The following is a 22,023-nucleotide window of genomic DNA, read 5'->3' as shown; positions in this document are numbered from 1 at the left end:
AATTAATAATTGAGGGCATGAGCAGATCAAGGAGGCAATTTTTGCAGATAACAACACGAAGCGCTGTTACTTTGCTGCAGTAGTGATGGCAACAGAGGATTATTTCCTGCTCAAGTGACTTGTTTTTGTCCATGCTGGCGTAACTTGAGGTTTTGTTATTTTACGTCACCTTTATGTCACTTTCCCCGAATCGCGACGACGAGGATGAGTGATGGTTGACTGAAATGGAGTTTTGGGTGCGTCAGCACTTAGGCCATTTTGCACCCGTCACATTACTCGAGGTCCAGTCCCTTACCATGGGTTAAGAGCACTCGGCGCACAGGCGACAAAACACAGGACAACACACAGTCCTAGAGAGGATTACACTGGCCGTAGGTCCAGACACCAGAGCCTCGTTAGTTTGCAAAATATTATCCAGAGTGTACTACGTGGAAGTGAGGTTGACATATTGGTGTATTACGTGGAAGGGTTACCCCAGGGTGAGTGATGATTAGATGAAATTGAAGAAGGGAACACTCATGGTCACACCAGGACTCGAACATGGCAACTTCGGTGACTGGATCGTCCATTCTGGCGTCACAGAGCATGATCTGTCCTCATACAAACCATCGACGGTGCCCAGGACCCGTTACCAGGAAGATATTCTACACTCTGTCTCGGGAATCTGTAGAGCGAGGCTGCGCATAACGGTAGAGAAGAGGTGAAAGCGAGTGGGCAGAGCAAAGTAGTGCAGGCTGCTTCTGGTAGCTAGGGGCGTTTCCCTTCCATGCCCTCACTTCCTCTCTCACGCGTTCATTGGTCTCACCTTCTCGAGTCCTACTTGCCCAGAGGACTTGGTTTTCTTCTCACTTGCTCCAGAGATTACCGGGACAGTGTGTAGCATTTCATCGGAGCCGCTGGAAGATAAAGAGCCCGAGTTTATACCCAGCGAATAGAGGCTGCTAAAGTTTCTGACCCCTACTCGGGACCAATAATGTCCCTTCTTTCTATTTCTCCCAATGTGGCCTGGTTGCAGTGTTGCCAGTAACACAGTAGTGATCGTCACTAGATCAATCTGTCTATATTCGGCCTAAGTTGTATACACGCAAGCAAATGGCGAATTTTGCATTACACTGTAATGTGCTCGCATCAATCGCGTATCCTCGTTTCCAGTTTCTAAGAACATTACAATTTCGTCTCACCGACTGATCCGTTACATAAAAGAGGGAAGGAGAAGAAGGTGTTTGTATTATTATTGTTTAGCGTCGTGAATTTGCGCTAATCGATAAGAATAAGTGATGATTACATGAATGGACACCCATGCTCAGGACTCAAACCCGGTTACGTCTCTAGAGAGAAGGTGATGCCCCTATATAAGAGTAACGAACTCTGGGGAGATTTCAGTCCGAAGCGAAAGCGACAAACCGATGCGACACGATGCACGTTATTAAAGGAAACGGGCCAGTCCGTGCGACACTTTCAGCTTGTCGTGTCGTTTCGGAGTGATTGATTACTGAGGGTACGCTTGTCGCCTGTTACTTCGGTCTGAACGCTCCCTAAAGAATTTTCTACATGCACCATGTCAACCAGTTGTTCATTTTTCTGTCTGTGTGTGTTTTTTGCGTAGGTGGACACGCACACATGTGCACGATTTATGACAATTCTGATCCTATCAAAACCAGAAGACATATGGGGGTGATGTGAAGGTATAGAGCTCCACACATGCTTGACCATAGTTGGGATGATGTGATCAGCATCACGCCCTTCTGCCTGTATTCCCCAGGTACCCATTTACGAGGCTGGTTGGCCCTCAGAGCCCTGCAGAGACCGGGAAAATTCCTGGTCCAGATCACCTGCCTCGGGATTCGAACCCGGATCATCCGCGTGGTAGACAGATACTCTACCAATTGAGCTATCGCGGCTCACGAAAGTATAATCATAATTGTCATAAATAAATAGATCTATATGGATATTGAACAGCGTCCTAATAGACTTTTTAGTAGTGTGCTTCCCATTCTAAAGCGAATTACAGCTTTGATATCTTTAACACAGACTACATCATTTTCTCTCAACATCCCTTGTGACCTAAAGAGGACGCAATTTTCAATAAGTATGTGAAGTTTCGTCTCACTGTAGCTACTGATACCGTCCTAACTTGCTAATGGAGGAGTAAGAACAGCGCAGAAGTTAGAAATGACGACGTGATTCTTCTCTCGCTGACGTCACAATTATCTTAATTGCAGCGGCGCCTAGAGTAACTGTCGCATTCGTTGCTGATAAATCGCTTTTCTTCATGTAATCGATTAGGCCGTCTGTTAACGGAAGGAGAGAGGGTGCTTGTTTGCAGTCGAGAGGCTTACTGCTACTTTCATATCACCACGTGCGATTCTCCTTGGTTTTCAGCCTGTACCTCGAGTCCCTTCATTTTCGACGTACGAGGGGAGTTCATAAAATTCGTGCCTTCATGTGGAAGCGGTTGACAGTGTGTACATTAACGAGTAATGCGAAACCACTGTGAAGGTCAGTGAGGGCTCCGTGCTGTGCGAAAGTCCCGCCTGCACACTGCACCTGAAGGCCAGTAAGCAGCTGAGGAATGAGGGAGTTCCCCTTTCACTGAACCATCTCTTGTTTCCTCTGCAATCAATGCAGTACCTCACTGCACTCTGTTACGGATTGTAAGGTGAGAGGTTTCCCCACTGCACGAACGCGACCAACGAAGCCCTCTGCCTCACTTCCTCCCCTTTTATAACGCTACCGTATATCTGCAGTCCACACGTGCATACAAGAGAGCTCTTTCACTAATAAGGCGAGTTAAGGGGCCTCCCCGATGGCGTAGCGGTAAGATCGTCGCCTTGTATCAAGGGTCTCACATCCTAGGGTTCGATACTCATTGGAGGCACATAGTGGTTCGGATTAGCCTTACCGTGCATAAAGTGGACTTAAACAAACAAACAAACAAAAACCTCAAATACGCGAGTTGACTAGGTATAAAAAGGTACCTGGTGAACCAGTAGGGGATTTCAGGATGAATAATGATCAAATCATCATGAAGATTTACCAATAGTTACTTAATTTGGGTTTCAATGGTGTGTGTACCAAAGTAATTTTATGTAATGAAAATTCACGGTGTCTAAAGCTGCTTCACAGAAGAAGTGAATGTGTGTAAGACTGAGTATCGTTTTTGGAAGGGGCATTGGTTTCGAGAGATTTCTCACGAGTTAGTGTTCATAAATTCAGAGTTCTGAAGTCAAACTCTTAGAATATCAACTGCACCGGGTGATTTCCTAAACTTTTGTTATGGTATGGGGCTTCTGCGCAGAAAAATGACTAGCGCTCTATCTGTCTCGAGCTCGATTCGCGTGGAAGCTCCTGAAATTTCGGCGTTGACCCAGCGTCGTGAGAACAATTGCGAACCTTAAAAGAAGTAGCGGACTCCGGTCTTGAAAGGCAAAAAACAGCGGCGACGGGACTCGATGCGCTGACCACACGGCACCCAATGAAAAACCAGCGTAGTCTGTTATCTTGAGAGAGAGCCGTGTTTCCTTTCCTTTACTTAACAGCCTTCCATATTTTAAAAGTTTTATTCGAAAGTTATAGCCCAGGCAATACCCTAAAATTTCTTAGTCCAGTTACCTCTTTGAATTAACTATCCAATCCTAGTTGGTAGGCAACCCGAAACACAAGACTCATTGGCACATTGCATAACGCTTAGGGTGTATTATCGGAGAACGTGAACATGTCTGTCTGTTTTTTTCACCAACACTTGCTTACTCTGCTAACTAACTAACTAACTCTCTAGCCTTCTTAGACCCGAAGTTTTATGGTTGCAGCAACACAAGCCTTCCAACTGTCCTTGTCCTGGGCAAGATCAATCCAATATTTTCCATCCTTACCGATTTCCTTTAGGTCCAGCTCAACGTTATACCTTCATCTTCGTCTTGGCCTTCCTACAGATCTCTTACCATCAGGTTTCCAAACAAGAATCCTGTAAACTCCTCTTTCCTCTTTCATTCGTGCCACATGGCAAGCCCTGCCCACCTAAATCTTCTTGGTTTAATTATTCTAATGATATCTGGACATGAAAGCAAATTGTGCAGTTCTAAATTATGTAAATTTCTCCACTCACCTGTCTACTCATCCCTTTTGAATCAACCAAACTTACAAAGCTGAAATGTGGTGAAATGATAGACCTGTGAATAAGAAAACGATGCAATATGAATTAACCAGATCGACAACGTGAGAGATTACAATCGATCTTAGACCTGATTTATCTCGGATCGGAATTAATAAATATGAATATTTATAATGCGACAAAATTTTATCGGCTCGTTCATCTGTTCATGGCAGTAGTAATCGAACAACAATAATCTATCAATTTTTATTGTTGTGATATATTCCGAACTACCCACATATTAAGTGTAAAATCTGACGAGTTGAAATAACTTTGAATTAATGAGATATTCATATTCACGACCGTGTTTTCCACTTTTTTGTCGTAGTCACCAATCGACACATACTGACTGGGTTTTTAAGTCTACTTTATGCATAGATAGGCTAACGGTTCCAGGTATGGAATTTGGGACCCTTTGATTACAAGGCGACGACGTTGCCTCCTACAAACACTCGAGATATGAGAACTTATCTGATACATCATGCATCGTAACTTGCAAAGATTATTGTCTTTATTACGGCTTGTCGCTATCTACTTACGAGTCATTCCATGCGAAATCAACACAGTCCCCAACCTGACCATCTCCGATTTTCATGAAATTTGGGGAGTTGAAACTATGAATGGAACTTAGTAACTATGAAAATTTTTAGTCTCGTGCGTCTTGTAATTGTTAAATTATTCAAGGTCAAAGTTAGCAGAAATTGCCCTTTTTGAGCCCGCTTAGCTATACTAAATGTGCTGTAACTCCGCCCCTATTTCACCTAGGAAGCTCAAATAAAGCTTATTGTACCGGGAATTGAACAAGCTTTCCAGTGATATATTAACAAGCCTACGTTTGGATAAAATTATAATTTTGTCACGTGACCTTGACCTTTGACCTTTAATATCTCAAAACATGTCATCACCAAAAATCTTGAAAAAAATATATTTGGTCCCTCATGCCATACTACAAAACATATCAAAAATCATTCTGGGACTACAGTGGGATCAGAAAGTACAAAATAATATGTGTAACTATGTGACTGATAAAAGCCCCATTACATGAACTATGACGGGTCAAAAGTCCCATAACACCCCGTACAAAATGTAAAGGAGTTATCCTAATATATTATATAATTTATCTCTTTTGACTGAATCATAGATTTTTTTAAATCAATGAATAGCTGATGGACATTTTCATTATATTCCCACTTTTTCTCAAATGTCTGTCTGATGTGAAAAATTTGATCTGTTGTTGATCTGTTAAATCCACATTGATAATCACCTATATTTTCATTAGCATATGGGGTTCGTCTTGCTAAAAGAATGTTAGGTAATATTTTATGTTGTTGAAAGTAGATAAATTCCACGCTAATAATTGCAGTTCATTTTATCACCTTTTTTAAACACGGGAACAATTATTATTTTTTAAAATCAATGAATAGCTGATGGACATTTTCATTATATTCCCACTTTTTCTCAAATGTCTGTCTGATGTGAAAAATTTGATCTGTTGTTGATCTGTTAAATCCACATTGATAATCACCTATATTTTCATTAGCATATGGGGTTCGTCTTGCTAAAAGAATGTTAGGTAATATTTTATGTTGTTGAAAGTAGATAAATTCCACGCTAATAATTGCAGTTCATTTTATCACCTTTTTTAAACACGGGAACAATTATTGATTCTTTCCACTGTTGAGGGATTTCTTCTTTCTTCCATATTAAACAAATTAATTTAAGAATTTGACATATTATCGAATTCCCACCATATTTATTTAACTCAGCTGGTATTAAATCAATGCCAGGTGCTTTTTTATTCTTTAGCCTTGTAATAGCATCTTTAACTTCAGTCAAGTTAGGTTCTGGAACTAAAGGTTCTGCTGTGTGTACTTCATTTACTTCTGATTTATCTCCCACATGAACATTTAAGAGGTCATAAAAAGTAGTTTTTCCATCTATTTAAAATATCGCTTGGGTATGCCAAAAGAAATTGCCGTTATTATCTTTTATCAAGTTTACTTTAGGTTGCCACCCATTTCTAAATCATTTACACCTTTATATAAATCTCTAATATTTTTATTTTTCCTGTTTGTTTCAATTTCGTTAATTTTACTTTTCAAGTAATCTTTTTTTTCATCCGAGTGTTCCTTACTCCACCATCATGTTCCATATCCACCACAATGGATATCCTAATGGCTTATGCAATACGCCAAACTCGTGTGTGATTCGAGTTTCTTTTTTTTCATGGCACTTACGTTATTGCTTGTGTCTTCACTCATATCCAGTACTTCTCGTGATTCCACAACTACATCCTGTCCAGGGATTCTCTGGAGCAATCGAACTCATATCCAGTACTGCTCATGATTCCACAACTACATCCTGTCCAGGGATTCTCTGTAGCAATCGAACTCATATCCAGTACTGATCATGATTCCACAACCTCATTCTGTCCAGGGATTCTCTGGAGCAAGCGAATGTAAACAAGTCCTCTGTTCAAGCGGGGCCCGAAGAGTTAACACGTGGGAGAGGAAGTGAGTGCATGGAGGGGAAAACAGAGCTGCAGCTACCAGTCGTTTGCAACAGTGCGCTCACTCGCTTTCTCCCGTTCTCTGACGTTATGAGCGTCCTTTCTCCACAGCTTTCAGAGACAGAGTGTATATATCAATTAAGAAGGTGTGGTCATAGGCGCCACTGGCGCCATTAGAGGGAGAACAGGAAGGACATGCCCCACTAATAACCTAGAAAAATGTTACAAATTGTTGGTGTTTAATGCAGCATATCCACTCAACTCAAAGGTAAAGGACGCTTATGTTGTGCACAGAACAAGTGAGATTACATTGAACTCTCCGACTAGGAGTAAAGTAAATAAACACAAGCATTGGAGAATCCACGTCACCTCAACCCTTAGCGTGTGAAATGTGTCAGATTCCCGAGAGGAGTTGCTCCATTTAAATCCCCGACGGGAAAGAAAAAAAATCGAAACCAACACATTCGATTATCCATCCAGCCTAGCGGTTTATAATATTTCGGTGACCTTTAAACTTTTTTCTCTTTTTTTGCGTAACAGTAAATAAGGATGTGCTCTGAAATTTTGAGAGAATTATCTCCCGACAACTTCCTGGCTTTCGGGAGAGGGGGAAGGGGCAGAGGGGAGGCTTCCTGCCAATATACATTGGCAGTAAATCAGGTTTTTGAAGCACGCACTGCGGGATGGAATGATGTTTGCCTCCCAGTGACGTCGTGAGGTTGATTTTTTAGGTTTCCAGCGAAGGAGCAGCGATTGGGAAGATGCAAACCACCCACGCCCCTTTCCCCCTGTTTCTTTTAGTTTGTTTTTATCGCTGTGTTGTAGTTCAAACGGAAACGCCAATGTGAATAATGACAAGCGCAAACTTTGGTTAGCTTTGTTAAGTGCATTAGCGTGACAAGGTGCCATATTGGAATTTTAGATAATAGTTCATTTCTTCAACAATGCCGGAAATATTTAATAAGCTCGTGACAATTACTGTACCAAAAGTGAGAACACACAGAAGTGCCCCCTTATTTAGAATGTGCTCTACACTCTGCCTCGGTAGTCTGTGGAGCAAGGCCGCGCAAAACAGTAGAGAAGGGGAGAATGCGAGTGAGCGGAGCAAAGCAGTGCGTGCTGCTGCAAACGCCTGGTAGCTGCAGCCAGGTTTCCCCTCCATGCACTCCCTCTCACGCGCTTATTGGTCGAGCCCTCTCTTGCGCCGGGAGCTGCTGCAGAGATTCCCTGAAGTGTGTAACTTTATTTTGTACAGTCACGGACACTTCTGGGAAGAAACAACCCCATTGACTTTCAGTGGAGTCGCTACAACCCGGAAGTATCCGTGACTGAGGCATTATCAATGATTGCTGCATGAAGATCATCAAGGTTCTGTATTCGGTGTTGGAAAACATTGTCTTTTAAGGGACCCCACAATATATATATCTGGGTGGACACAAGTCAGGGGACTGGGTAGGCCATTCGATCGGACCTGGTCAGTGAATCCATCGCTGCAGGAATGTTTCCCTTATCTCAACAGTTAATGTTGTGGGTCTCGTGCCTGCTCAGATCCTCAGTGTCGTCACGTGCAGTAAGTTATAGGTAGGTCTGGGGTGTTAGATTGAAATCACGATCGATTAAGTACTTATGGCGTAAGTGCTTATGTGCTCCCCTATCCTTTGCACCACGCCATGAAGGAGTGTAGGGGCCGTGGAGTTATTCCTTCACGGCCGAAGGTGGAGGTGATGTGATCAGCACCACGCCCCTGGCCGCTTTTACCCCCCAGAGTTTCCTCTAGGTACCCAATTTATACGATGCTAGGTCGGCGCCGGAGTCGCTTGAACAGGTGGAAAAAAATTCCGGTTCTCCCCGCGTGGGATCGAATCCGGGTCTCTCGCATGGTAGCCAGGCGCCCTAACGACTTATATAAATGAATACCCCTATGCGGTAGTATACCCCATTATTCGCACTTTTTCTCAACTTTTACATGTAAATTTTTAGTATATTTTCGATTTTCTCATTACGGACAAAAATAAACATCCATGTTTTTGCCCAGATTCGGACCTGGGACTCCTGGTGTCGTACCGCGCTGTGCTAACCACTCCGCCATGGAGGTCGACTGTAACGACAGCTACCGCGGCTGGCTCTGTTTATAATGATATTACGAGAATCCGCTTTTTTAGTTTGGACGCTGCCTCGAAGTGTGTAGTATCGAAGTTTTACTGTACAGCCTGCAGAAATTTTGTACAAACACGTGCCCATGTCGGAGGACTTCCCACGGCAAAAGCATTACGTGGTTTTCCAATTGCCAGCGCATGCCGTGACGGCATTGGAGATTCCCCACACTCTCGGCTGGACAACAGGTGCTACTCGAGCGGCGTTCGCGTGGACAGAACGTGGGGAATTTTTTCCTTGTCAAACTCCCCCAATTCCCCCTCCCCCCTTCCACCACTTTTGGCGTGTCTTTCTTTCCCCCCTTTTCTTCACTGGAGCGTAAAAGACACGGGCAATTGCCACTGAAGGAGGTCTTGGGTTTAACATTTTATTTGACAGCATGGCGATTTCTAAATTTTTTAAGATTTTTCGTAATGAGATTCACTCAGAGAAGCAAATAGGAATCCATCAATTAGAAGCCCTTAGAAAAGGCCGTGCATTGATAAATAGGGAACTTGCCACCCTTGGTGCGAGCATTCACGTCTTCGATACCCAGTAGAAGTTCAAAGAAATATCGGCGTTGCCCCAGCATCGTGAGGATATTTGTCGAAGTTTCTACCAATCTGGTGATAAAGACACCAGAGATATTTACTCTTTTACTGGAAAATCATAGTTTTTGCAGTATTTAGTGAAATAGAAATAAGTTACGCACACACTCCAGAAATGGTCAATTGTTTTGGACAAAATATACTTCCGTTTGATATACGTGGGCTCTTCAATAAAGAATGATCATTATATTTTTACACACATAATTTCTAGCTAACTAACCCTCTAGCCTTCTTAAACCAGAATGTTCATGGCTGCAGCAACACAGGCCTTCCATCTGTCCCTATCCTGAGCAAGATCTACGTACATGCTCTTTTCCATCCCTTCCGATTTCCTGTAGGCCCATCTCAACGTTATCCCTCAATCTTCGTCTTGGCCTTCCTGCTTTCGTTAGGTTTCGCAACAACAATGCTGTAAACTCTTCTTTCTTCTCCCATTCGTGCCACATGGCCTGCCCACCTAAGTCTAAGTCACACATAATTTCTCGCACTGAAATTTAATTTTGTTATATTGTTGTTTTAACGTGTAATGTACATGTACTAGTTTCATTGTTTTGACTTCAGTTGTACACCTGTCACAGCCGTTCGGTTGAGACATGTTAAGTTCCGCCTGTGGCTAAAATGAAGGCAACGCGATGGACAAACAATATGCTGCGTTGACATTTTGCTTTCGTCTGAACAAATTATCAGCCAAACTGAGGCCTATGGAGAGACTATTCTTTCCTATAGTACAGACCCGGAGCTCCTATCATTGCTCTTATGGAAGAAAACATCAATCCGCTGCTGTCAATGTGAGAGATGATCGTCGAATAACTTTTAAGAGTACTACAGTGTAAGAAATACTGAAATTTCATTGGGTATCACTCGCACGTTGGTAACAGAAAAATTATACATGAGATGTTTGTGTGTGTTTGTAGTGGGTTCCAAGACTCCTCCTAACCCGAACAACAGGACGTTCGCTTGCAAGTTTGCTCGCAGTTGAAGGTGAAGAAACTACTTCCTAAACAAGATGATGTTACAAGAATACGAGAAGTTTGTTTCAAAAGTAATCACTGCAGATGAAACTTGACTACATCAATTTCATCCGGAGAGCAAACCAGTAGTTACAGTAGAAATTCAATATTAGTATTATTGGGTTATTTCACGCCGTTTTTCTGCATTCAGTACTATAAAAATTGGTCATAATTTGAACTTTCGTGTATAAATGTACTACAAATTAGTGACTTTTGGTATTTACCGCTTCCTGGTTGCAATTTTTGGGGAGTGTTTTTGATAGATAAGCAGATCTCCGTAGTTAGCACAGCGGCCAGCGCACTACGACGGTAGGCGTACCGGTTGTTTTTGTGAGAGACCATAAATTTAATCATATCATCACTCATCCTCATCGCTGTGATTAGCCTAAAGTGGCAGAATAAAGCGACGCTAGATACGAACAGCGAGGAGGCCTGGGCTTCTCACCACAGGAGTCGTTCTGCTTCATCACAATGCCACTCCACACACTGCTCACAGTACACGTGACGTTCTGGCGGGTTTTGGGTGGCATGTGCTCCAACATCCATCATACAACCCGGGCTTTGCTCCGAAAGATTACCATCTCTTTGCTCCTTTGAAGGAGCATCTTGGAGGACGCTGGTTTCACTCAGATGATGATGTGCAGCACGAGGTAAGGGTTGGGCTACGACAACAGGACCCCGAGTTCTGTAAGACAGGTATCAAGAACCTCGTGAAGCATTGGGATAAATGCTTGAACCGGTGAGGAAACTATGTTGAGAACTTGTGTATGAAGTATCTTTCACGTGAGTGCATTTGTATTCCTCTAATAAATACCTACTGGAATTTACGATTTTTTTTTTCGTTCGGTTGCTAGAAATGCGTCATAATAACAATAACGAATAAAGCCTTTATGCTTACTTAGAAAATCTTCCATTTCATACTTTCCCGTCAGTATCAATAGCATCATTATACAGATGCAACTGCACAATGAATTTCTATTCAGTTCAGAAAACTACATTATCCCTAATTGCAAATTATTTGTTTGAAGATATGATGGTATTCAATGAAGCTGTAATCCAACTGGCAAATTATTTAGTGGGGAAATAGCTTACATTTTTTCTGTCGTATTCTATATTACCAATGCGATATTTTTTTCTGGTACATAGTGATGCTGTCGGCTTAATGTATTTGTTATCGTTGTTTCGAACTGGCACCGCCCCCTCCCAGTCTTTTTCCTATTTCGAAATGGGTGCACGCAAATAATAAAATTAACACATCGAAAAAAAAAAAACGAACAACACAGAGTTGAAGCAATTACCGTGTTTCTCTGTATAATCGTCCTCAACATTGTTATCTTATGAATGTCATATTCAGCGGACTTAATTGAATGTACGTGCTGATTACGTGGATAGCATGTTGGCTCTTTGAAGACAAGGGACGGGACATAAAAGTATTGAATTACGGGTAATTAATATTAACCTTTTCGGACAGAGTAGGTACCTCTCTTCAAGCACAACTCTCTCTCTCTCTCCCTTTCCACTTTTTCTCGTCCCTCTCCCCAGTGTTTCATTTTTTTTTCGATAACTGCATTCTACATATTCGCCAAATTACTTGTTCTCTAAATTGAACGTTTCAATTTTAGTCAACAAACGGTTCGCCAGGAGAGGAAAAGGACAGGGAAAAAATTAAACTAGGGAACGCTAATCAATCTGCATGGCTGGTTGAAAATTCTGTTGTAATTGTTTCTGCGAACAACAAACGAGAGGAAGGGGTTTGGTGGGAGGGGGGCAGAGGGGGAGGGATGTCCGTGTGTAATCCTAGTCGGAATCTGCAGCAGTGTGGAGGGGTTATTATTTGGTTTAGGTTTTTTATTGGACGATATTTCTTTGTTTTTGAACAGAATATTTATTCGGTGCATAGGAAGTACTGTTTTAGCAGTGACTGTAGCGTACAAGCTTGGAAAGTTCCCTTAAGAAATTAAGATTAAGGAATTGGTTCCGATACAAGTTCCTCTGGATACAATAGAAGACTCAGTTTTCCGGCTCAGGTTACCAAAAGATGGCACTATTACACACACACGCACAGAAAGGTATTAACTAAAGCAAGAACGTGCATAAAAGGCCTAGCCATTTGTATAAACAAGGGATAGTCAAATGAAAACCTGAACTTGTTTTTTATCTAGTAGATTTCTGCATGTAGGGTTGCACAAATTTGCTGCATTTTAGATTAGACCAATTGATGATCTGCGTATATTTTCAAGGCTGAGTTAGTGCCAGTATACCTCAAGAAGAAGACTCTTTGGGATGCACCAGGGGCGTATATTCTAGGCTAGCTAGGCTATCTGCGAAGCCTGAAATAAAAATCGACTAGAAATTGTGAATAAAATTACTAATTTCAATAGGAAGATGATCGCGATTCTGGAGTTGGCAACCTCATTTCTTAGGAGTTTGCAACCTGTTTGACGTTGACATGGGAACGTAACTTCTTTGACGACGCCGAGAACGAGCGAAATGGGAGTGTCTAACCACATTTAGGCTATATGGCCTAGTCTTCTCTCTTCCTACATAGCCTAGAACCAGATGTCGTAATGAGATAGTCAAGATCTTGGAGTCACCATACGCCACTGGGATGCACTTATGAGTAGGGAGCGGATTTTTAGGTAAAAACATATTTTTTTGTCTTCCTTCGGAAGCTGCCATACTCGGTAGGTGTGCCGACCATATGGTTGCAATGTAATCTTCGAAGTCTTATTTCTATGTAATATCAAAGTATGTACATAAATATATAGACAAAATATGTACCTAAATATGTATTTTCAAAAGGATATGTAGCTAAATATGAAGTATCAAATAATATGTAGTATTAATATTAATCGAATATCCAAGCAATTTGAAGTATTCTGCTAGATTTATTTTATTTGAACATATTCAACGTAATTTTATTTGAACATCGCAAATTATTGTAAATTAGGTAAATGTACGGGCAGATTCGTGAAGAGTTAATACGTACAGGACTTACGTTAGAGAGTGAACCACTAGGTACTTTTCCATGTTTTCAGCTGTGATACACTGCCATCGATCAGAGGGAATAATCGAATGAAAATACACAGCTACTTTTGAACTTTTTGTTCAAGGGAACATATTGTGTAACTTGCTACGTACAGGAAAGTAGCTTTCTTGTCCACCGATGCCAAGTTTCTAAGTACTTTGACCAAACTTAAAGCGAGACGAAAATAGGTAACCAGAAGGTTTGGGGGGGGGGGAGGGGTAACTCCAGCATCTTTCGATGAGTAACGGTTCCCGTTTTTCTTTTTTTGTTTTCAGCCTGACTTTCGACTTGGCAGTCAATTTTAGGTGACCGTAAGCACTAAGCATCTCATTGATTAGAAAATATGACATCACACGAGCTACAAATTTTCTTCATCGTGTTTCAGAGATCGAAAATTTAGGAAAAAGGATCAAGATAGGAAAAGAATACCGCAATATATTGTTTCATGTAAAGTAAATTAGCAAATATGTGAAATATGTAATATCCTGGCAAATATGTTAGAATATGTAACATAAAACTTGTACATAATCTTGTCAGTTATATAATTCGTTTAAATTTTCTTGTTCAAGGTATGTATCTGGAAAGGAATAGAATATGTAATTATGTACAAATCCGGGCTCTACTTGTTTCACATAAAAATGCATAACTTTACCTTTAGCACATAAACACACACGTTTCTAGGGAAAGAACATAAAATGTTCATATTTTAGCCATTCAAGACAAAACAAACTTTCGATTTTTTTGTGCCAATGCATGTTTTAAAAAATGGGATATAAAATAGACGAAATACTTTGCAATACTTAAAGATTTATTGAAAGATGGATGTTTGCAAAACGATATGGGGTTCCTAACTACAAGTCCAAGCTTTTTATGCGATGTGAGAGCAATACCGGAAAATTCCTCACAACTGCTTTGCGAAACAGTAAAGGACGTGCTGTTGAAAGGAAATTGAACTCTCTATCACGAACATGCTTGCAGGTGCTTAAAAACAAATTCCAAAGTCTGTTATTGTAAGGAAAAAAAACGGAGTACCAAAAAATGTGTAAATTTGCTCAGGTTCTGGAGCAAATGTGCATGGCACTTCAAATATGCATGTCTGACACTGTGTGACGTGCAATGGTCGTTCCCAACAAGTCATTGGCGTAGCCTACATATTCAATGGACAATTCGGAATTGTGTTTTGTTGTTCATTATAATCAACAGAATGTAACAAGCAACTAACGTCCTGCTCTCACTGGTGAGTATTTTTTTTATTTGTTTGGCAGAATTTAGAATGAAAGTATTTTTGACTTTTAGGCAATTTTTAGAACGTAAAAATTAAATATTTTCCAGCGTTTTATAGCCTAAAAATCCACTCGGTACTTGTAAGCCACGGTGAAGGTCTTTCCACCCATCTGCCTGCGATCTGAGGCCAATGACTTCCTCCTTTATTCGTAAACTTTCTGGTACGGTAAGAATGTGTAGAGATATTGCATTTCATTTTCCTGATAATTTCTATAAGTTTTCGGCTTTTGGACGGCAAGAAACTTCTGCTGTTCACTGACGCAAGTCTGTGTTTTGAAGCTCACTCGATCAGTGTTCCACCCTTGAGGTCGTTTTGTAAATAACAGTTGATACTTCTTGTGTATTTGAGCTACATGCTGTCTGTCCTACTATTTTTGTTGGATTTTTTAAGTTCTTCATTTGACTCTCCGTATTTTTAATATCACTTTACTCGACTCGCAAAAACGCATGAAGTAATTCATAGCTTTTCTCCCAAACAAGATTCTTAAAATAATATTAGTCCAATCCGGTCCTTTATTACAATGGAGAAAATAATCTATTAATAGGAATGATATTAAGAAGAATATAATATAGTGTATGGGTAGTAAACCAGTCGTGTCAATTAATGATGCACTCACTCACGTCAACTCTCTCACGGATTCAAGTGGATGTGGAAGGGTCGTGTATGAATCCAGGCAAGACAACCAATCAACACGCTTTTCTTACGAGTGAAGAAACTAATTCGTAGGCAGCTTTGGAAACTGTTCTGTCCGACGAACGTAGTCCAAGTTGAAAAGTCTACATAGGAACAAACGGAAATAAAAGAGGGGGGGAGACCTTGAAGTAGACCAATCTCCACCCACATACATTAAAAGGTATGCACTTAGTGCCTTGGTGCATTTGAAATAAACCAGGGCGTCATATCCGCGGAATTTTGCGGTTTTCGAGGTTTTTCTGCTATTTTTATTCTCTATTGTATTTCATAAATCAGCTCAATACAATCAACAAATAATAACAATAATGAAAGGTGAATAGTTCATAAAGTGGACACACACACACACACACGGTGCCGTAAATCCGATCATATACTACATACACGTTCCACATACTAGACCTGGTGTTCTGGTAACCAAAACTATATATCAGCTACTGTTAGTAAATAGGCACAAACTAATGCCAGCCGCACACCGGATCCGAAACGATGCAACGAAACGCAACACGACACTACACGACGCGGAAAGACCAATCAATTTATCGTCTAAAATCTGATAGCAGATTTCGTACATATACGGAGGGTGTCGGGAAAAATGCGCCCGGGAAAATTGCGCTCTCGCAATAAAAGTGGGAAAAATGCGCCCTCCCAAGAGTAACCACAATCAAAAGTGGGAAAAATGCGCCCAGCACACACGACCTACGCCAATGTGAAAATATGTTGGTTAAAAAAATCTTTACGCAGCTTTCCCTTACGCTTAACACAGGCTTGGGACTGTCAGGAAAGAGATTTTTTTAAAAAGAAGTACAGTAAAAATATTCTCTTTTCTGGCGTGTTTAGAAGCTGGAGATGATGACCTTTGTCATATATATATATATTTTTTTACTTTTGTAATTTTTATTTAATATATTTCCATTTCTTGTGACCTCCGTTGACGATCTTTTACTCCATTTTTTGGATGTACGCCAGACTTCTCAGGCACTTGGTAATAGTGTTGTCCACGGGACGAGACGGGACAGGCTTTTAAAAATTCGAGACGAGACGAGATTGATCATGTGTCCCGAGACAAACTAATATTTTCGAGACGAGACAGGATTTCCACGAGACGAGACAGGCCAAAGTCTCGTCTCGTGGGCAACACTACTTGGTAAGGTCCTTTGGTGTGCTTGTTTTGTAAGTATGTACAATTTTGCTAATCTGTTTATCCAGTTTTATGTACGTTCGTTTCCTCTTCGTTCCTTCCAAAATGATGCTAGCCCTGTCTGTCATATTTGTATCCGCTGTATTCCGCTTCCTGCTTCAGCGTCTTCAGAAGGGTGTAGAAGTTGGGATGATGTCGAACTTTCTCCTGCAGCTTATTGTTCCACCCTTCGACAGCATTGTTCGTGCGGTGCTTTGCATCTCCACAGTGCCACACATCAACTGGCAGATTTGGATTTTGCAGCCATTGTTGTACAAAGTAGTCAAGAAACGCTGTCAGTTTCTCTCCTGCTGGCGCCGTACTATGGATTTGGAGCCATCCATCTTCAACGCCCTCGCGAGGGATCATTGCCAGAGTGCTGCACATGCGGACATGAAGCCTTACTGCTTCGTCATTCTTGCAGTCCGGTACCAATCCAACGTCTTGAACTTTGCGCCACAGACACTTAAAGTGGAAGTAGCATCCCTTCCTTGATGGTACAAGTCGGGAAGTTTGAAATGAGGGAAGAAATGCACGCATCTTCGAAACCAACAATGATTCTTTCTGGATTCCAACCCGGTAAACATTCCTTCATTTTCCCAAAAAGTAGGTCGTAAGTTTCTCTTTTTTGTTGGGCAGGAAGGTGAATATTTCTGGAGCGATGTTCGTCTCGTTATCTGTACTGCCAAGGTCTGCGTGGATTGTATAGAGCTGGGTGAACTGCTTGCTACACGATTTGAAAGTCCCGTCCATGAAGAACTGATTGTGATTCTGCAGTATTTCCCTGCCTTTGGAGCTACAAAAAACGAGGATTCTCTGCTCGTCTCCTTCATCTACCAAAAGGAAACTTGAACTGTCGCTCATTTGCAGGTCTTCTTCAGATAAAACGATGTTCTGTCTGGAATTCGGGTCCCGGCGATCTCCTTGTGCCTGCCTCCTCACATAGTTCATGCTGCGTTTGAAGCTGGAGTACACAGGAACTTCCGCCACGAGGTCGAATCCTTGATTAAACAAGGGACCCATTTCTTCCTGGTAGAGCTTAGACATAGATTCGTCACCTTCTCTTGCTCGCGTCTTAGCTGCCATTCGCTTAATTCGGACTTCTGTTTTGGCGACGTCCGGTTTGCACTTGTGATCTGTTGAGCTGATGATTTCTTTTCCTTTCGTAACTAACTGTCCTCTACATTTCTCTTTCTTCTTTTTAATACAAAGCCAAGTAGTTTTCTCATCCGTCTTCTTCTTAACTCGATATTGAAATCCATTGAACAGAGCACACGGGTTGCCTCTGTTCGTCTCGGTGATTGTCAAATCAGCCATCACAAATAGAAACAAACACACACACCTGACCTGTGCCAGAGATGGGTTGGTAATGACTACTGAGTCATTGGAAAGCTTACCAGGTGTGCGATAGAAGCAAACAAATGAACAGAGTTAGATAACCCGGAATTCCAACCCTTCAATGGGTTAGTTCGTGAAGGTCATGTGTGCTGAGCGCATTTTTCCCACTTTCTAATGTGGTTACTCTTGGGAGGGCGCATTTTTCCCACTTTTATTACGAGAGCGCATTTTTCCCGGGCGCATTTTTCCCTGATTCATACGGAGTAGGTCTAGCTGGGCCAGTCTTGTATAATGTGGGAAGCAGGCAACGGTACATTATAACAGTTTACAGCAGAATCAATATGTTAGAATTAATGTTTCAGTTTACATGTTGTGAATTGAATATATTTCTAGCAAATACTTGGTTAGAGAATAATGTAAAATTCAATGGCTGCATTTAATTGCTGGCCTCAAGTTGCCCCCGTTTCCGGTCTGTGTCTGAAGTGAATGGATTGGCACATGCGCAGATATTTTTGTCGCATGCTGCTCCCGCGAGACAAAATTCCATTGGCCTTCGTTGGTCGAAAGGACTCGAGTCAAATGTTTCGTCCGGAGTGCGGCCTCCCATAATGGACTAGGGTCAAACCTTCCCCGAGGCGGTTTGTGACAAGAATGACTCGTCGTGTCGTGTGCAAAGGTGTTCACCCTGCGGAAGGCGACCCTCGTGAGGGCAGACCTCACCCTCACCCTCCGGAAGACTTGTGAGGGTGAGGGCGGTGGAGGGCGAGGGCGAGGGCGAGAGCGATCTCGGAGGGTGAGGGCGGTGGAGGGCGAGAGCGATCTCGGAGGGTGAGGGCGAGGGCGAGAGCGATCTCGGAGGGTGAGGGCGGTGGAGGGCGAGGGCGAGAGCGATCTCGGAGGGTGAGGGCGGTGGAGGGCGGGGGCGAGAGCGATCTCGGAGGGTGAGGGCGGTGGAGGGCGAGGGCGAGAGCGATCTCGGTGAGGGCGTTGGAGGGCGAGAGCGATCTCGGAGGGTGAGGGCGGTGGAGGGCGAGGGCGACTGCGATCTCGGAGGGTGAGGTTAGGTTGACTCAAAAGGAGCACCTCTGGTCGTGTGTCGGGTCTGGTGTGCGGCTGGACTAAAATTTCTAGTCGCAATTTGCGACTTGCGACTGTTAGGCCCGCTTTAGACGAAAGCATTTTCATTAACATTTGTGCCATGACCAAAATGCTCCCGTGTAAAGTGAAAAATCTTATGGCATTTCAGATGCCATGGCATTTCTCAAGGATAGAACCCGTCCTATTTCCGTAGCATTTTTCGTAGTATAACCAATCAGAAACGGCCTCTGGGTCACGAGTGGAGGTGTAATGGCTGCCGCGTGAGATGTAAACAATGTATCACTTCACATTTTGAAAAGCCGATAACTATTCAACTGAGAGTATTAGATACAAAACAATGGCGCTGTTTAAATACATACATTACAACGTTTACTGTACACGTATGGAAGAATATTTTAGTTGTTTCAAATGCAAACACCGTGCTCTCAGCATAGATGGTGTAACTTGACGTGCCTTTCATGCTGTATATGTTATACATTGTAATCGCAAAAGCTAGCCGAAAAGTTCCATTAAATGCTTTCGTGTAAAGTACTATCTGCTATAAGATTTTTGAAAGCATTTACTGTAGCAGCTATGCTAGCAAAAATGTTAAAGGAAATGCTTTCGTCTAAAGCCGGCTTTAATTTCTTGCGGTTTCAGTATCAGAATTGCTCAAGAAAGAAGTTGTCGCCAGATTCGTGGTTTTTATGGAAGAAGAGGACGTATGGAGGACAGAGTTCAGACTGATTTTGGAAGATTCGAGGAACAGAAAGTAAAAACACTAGTCCAGAATTTGTGGAACTAATATTCGCCTTACATCCAAATGAACTATGAAAAAAATAGAAACATGCAGGTGCAATAAAACATTATACGAAGAAGAAGTAGACAAAATAAAGCAAAAATAGAGATCAGCCTCCCTAATCAAGTCAGTGCTACATTATCATGAGGATATGCCTTGAGTGCCGTCATGTTGATTTAGATCCGTCACATTTGGGGGTGGGGGGGTGGGGGATGGGTCTGTCTGTATTGGTTAATGGAATTTGCGGTCTGTTTTTTTGGAACACGGAGCGCGCATTCAATTTTCGATTTTTCTTTCTCCTCGGCGGTGAATTTTTCAAGCGGATTGCGGTTGCTGGGTATTAAACCAAGGCACTGAGAGTTGTATATAAAATGGAAGGAAAAATAACACTGGTTGACGCACAGGCTGGATTTGTAATTAATGGAAGTTTTCTTTGAGCCGATATGATATTTGCTGTAGAGATAAGCGTTCGAATTTATGCATAGTTCTTCTGATTACTTTTCTTCCGGATTATTTCCTCCCATCCCACTGTTCCATTCTCTCTCTCTCTCCATCGAATGAAAGCTCGTCATCTCTATTCCCCCAGTTTCTACGTGTATTTTAGAAAAGGGGTAGGGGGCGTTTTTTTTTCACTCTTCGATTTAGGAGGTATTTAGATTCCTGTGTTCACACGAAATTGGAAAATGTTTATAACGTGAGATCTGGACAATGAAATAACCTACCAAGAAAAGTGGAGCTCCAACGTGCTGTATTTATTAATATCCTACAAGATAATTTTTATATCATCTTCACCGTTTAAACATTGGCGATGAAGAATATTATACTAGAATTATCTTCATTCGTGACGTGTGTCTTCTTCAATTTTCTCTCACTGTGTGGCTTTCTATTCCAAGTTACGAAACTACAATACTATATACAAGTTGACGCATGGGGAAATCCACTATTTATTTTCTTCATTAGCACACTTTTTGGTCATCTTTTAAGTTACTACCATCTCAAAAATATCTGTAATTGAATCAGAGTTTATTATTTTTTTAAACTGAAATCTGAAATCTGCTAAAAAAAACTAAAAAACTATGGTGATGAAAACAATGAAGCTACACGGCATTAATCCAAATTGTTCAGGTGCAGGGTATATGTTTTAATGTAATTTCTAATAGAAACAGTGTTTGAGTTATTACTGTAGCAGCTATAAGAGGTTTATCTTTTTCTTTTTCACAGTTACACTAACTAGCTGAAATTCGCAAGACTTCTGCCGAAGAAATCGACGAAGGTAAGTGTCCAATTTTTTTGTGCTCGTTTTAAGAAGTATTACATGCGTCTTACATGGATCATTAGTTGAATTGAACTCATTTTTAATTTAATTATTTCGCGTCACTTTTCTGCCACAATGAGTAATGGATAATTGATGAAAGACTACTCACAAAGGCTACTCATTGAATTGGAACGCCGGAACTTCGGTTGCGACGAGATCGACCACCGATTTGGCTCGAGTTGAACGTGATCGTTCTGTTGTCCAATCATAACATGCGTATATTTCCATTTCAGAAATATGTCTGTACAGGAAAGTACATTTTCAATGCCATTTAACGTATTGTCTTGCAAATCCTTGCATACAGGGTGTCCCCAAATTGCGTTTACACACTGAACGTTAATAACAGAGAAACTGTTAAAGAGAACTTGACCACTTTTCTTTGGTATTTGAAGCTGCAATCTCTACGTTAATGTGTGTGAGCGCGTGCAGGCATTCTATGTTGTTTTGTTCCGTCACAGCCCGCCAGATGTAGACTAGGGATGGCCAGATCCGGATCCTGGCGGATCCGAAATCAGGATCCGGTTGGTTCCGGATCCTAAGGATCCGGATCCTAAAATTTTTCGGATCCGGATCCGCGGATCCGGAATTTTCAGATCCGGATCCGGATCCGTTACTTTCGGATCCGGATCCAGAACTTTCGGATCCGGATCCGGTACTTTCGGATCCGGAATTTTCAGATCCGGATCCGTTACTTTCGGATCCGGATCCGCTACTTTCGGATCCGGATCCGCTACTTTCGGATCCGGATCCAGTACTTTCGGATCCGGATCCGGTACTTTTGGATCCGGATCCGTTTTGCCATCCCACATGCGCTTATTTGGAAAGTAAGAATATGTTTATAACATATTGTTACCTGCTAATATACATATATATATATATATATATATATATATATATATAT

The 22,023-nt window shown here is 41.7% G+C and overlaps 1 protein-coding gene across 2 annotated transcripts in view; it reads left to right on the top strand.

Moving 5' to 3' along the window:
- The window catches only part of LOC145994646 (TOX high mobility group box family member 4-like), an 855,605-nt gene that overhangs the window by 271,211 nt on the left and 562,371 nt on the right, over window positions 1-22,023 (top strand). For both annotated transcript variants that reach the window (XM_083130798.1, XM_083130789.1), the window contains exon 3: window positions 21,029-21,080. The gene's annotated coding sequence lies outside the window, so the exon portion shown is untranslated. The remainder of the gene's footprint in view (window positions 1-21,028; window positions 21,081-22,023) is intronic.

This window comes from Lepisma saccharinum, chromosome 1 (genome assembly GCF_977018435.1).
Source record: "Lepisma saccharinum chromosome 1, izLepSacc3.1, whole genome shotgun sequence".
NCBI classification, from domain to species: Eukaryota; Metazoa; Arthropoda; class Insecta; order Zygentoma; family Lepismatidae; genus Lepisma; species Lepisma saccharinum.
This window is presented reverse-complemented; position numbering and strand designations above follow the sequence as displayed.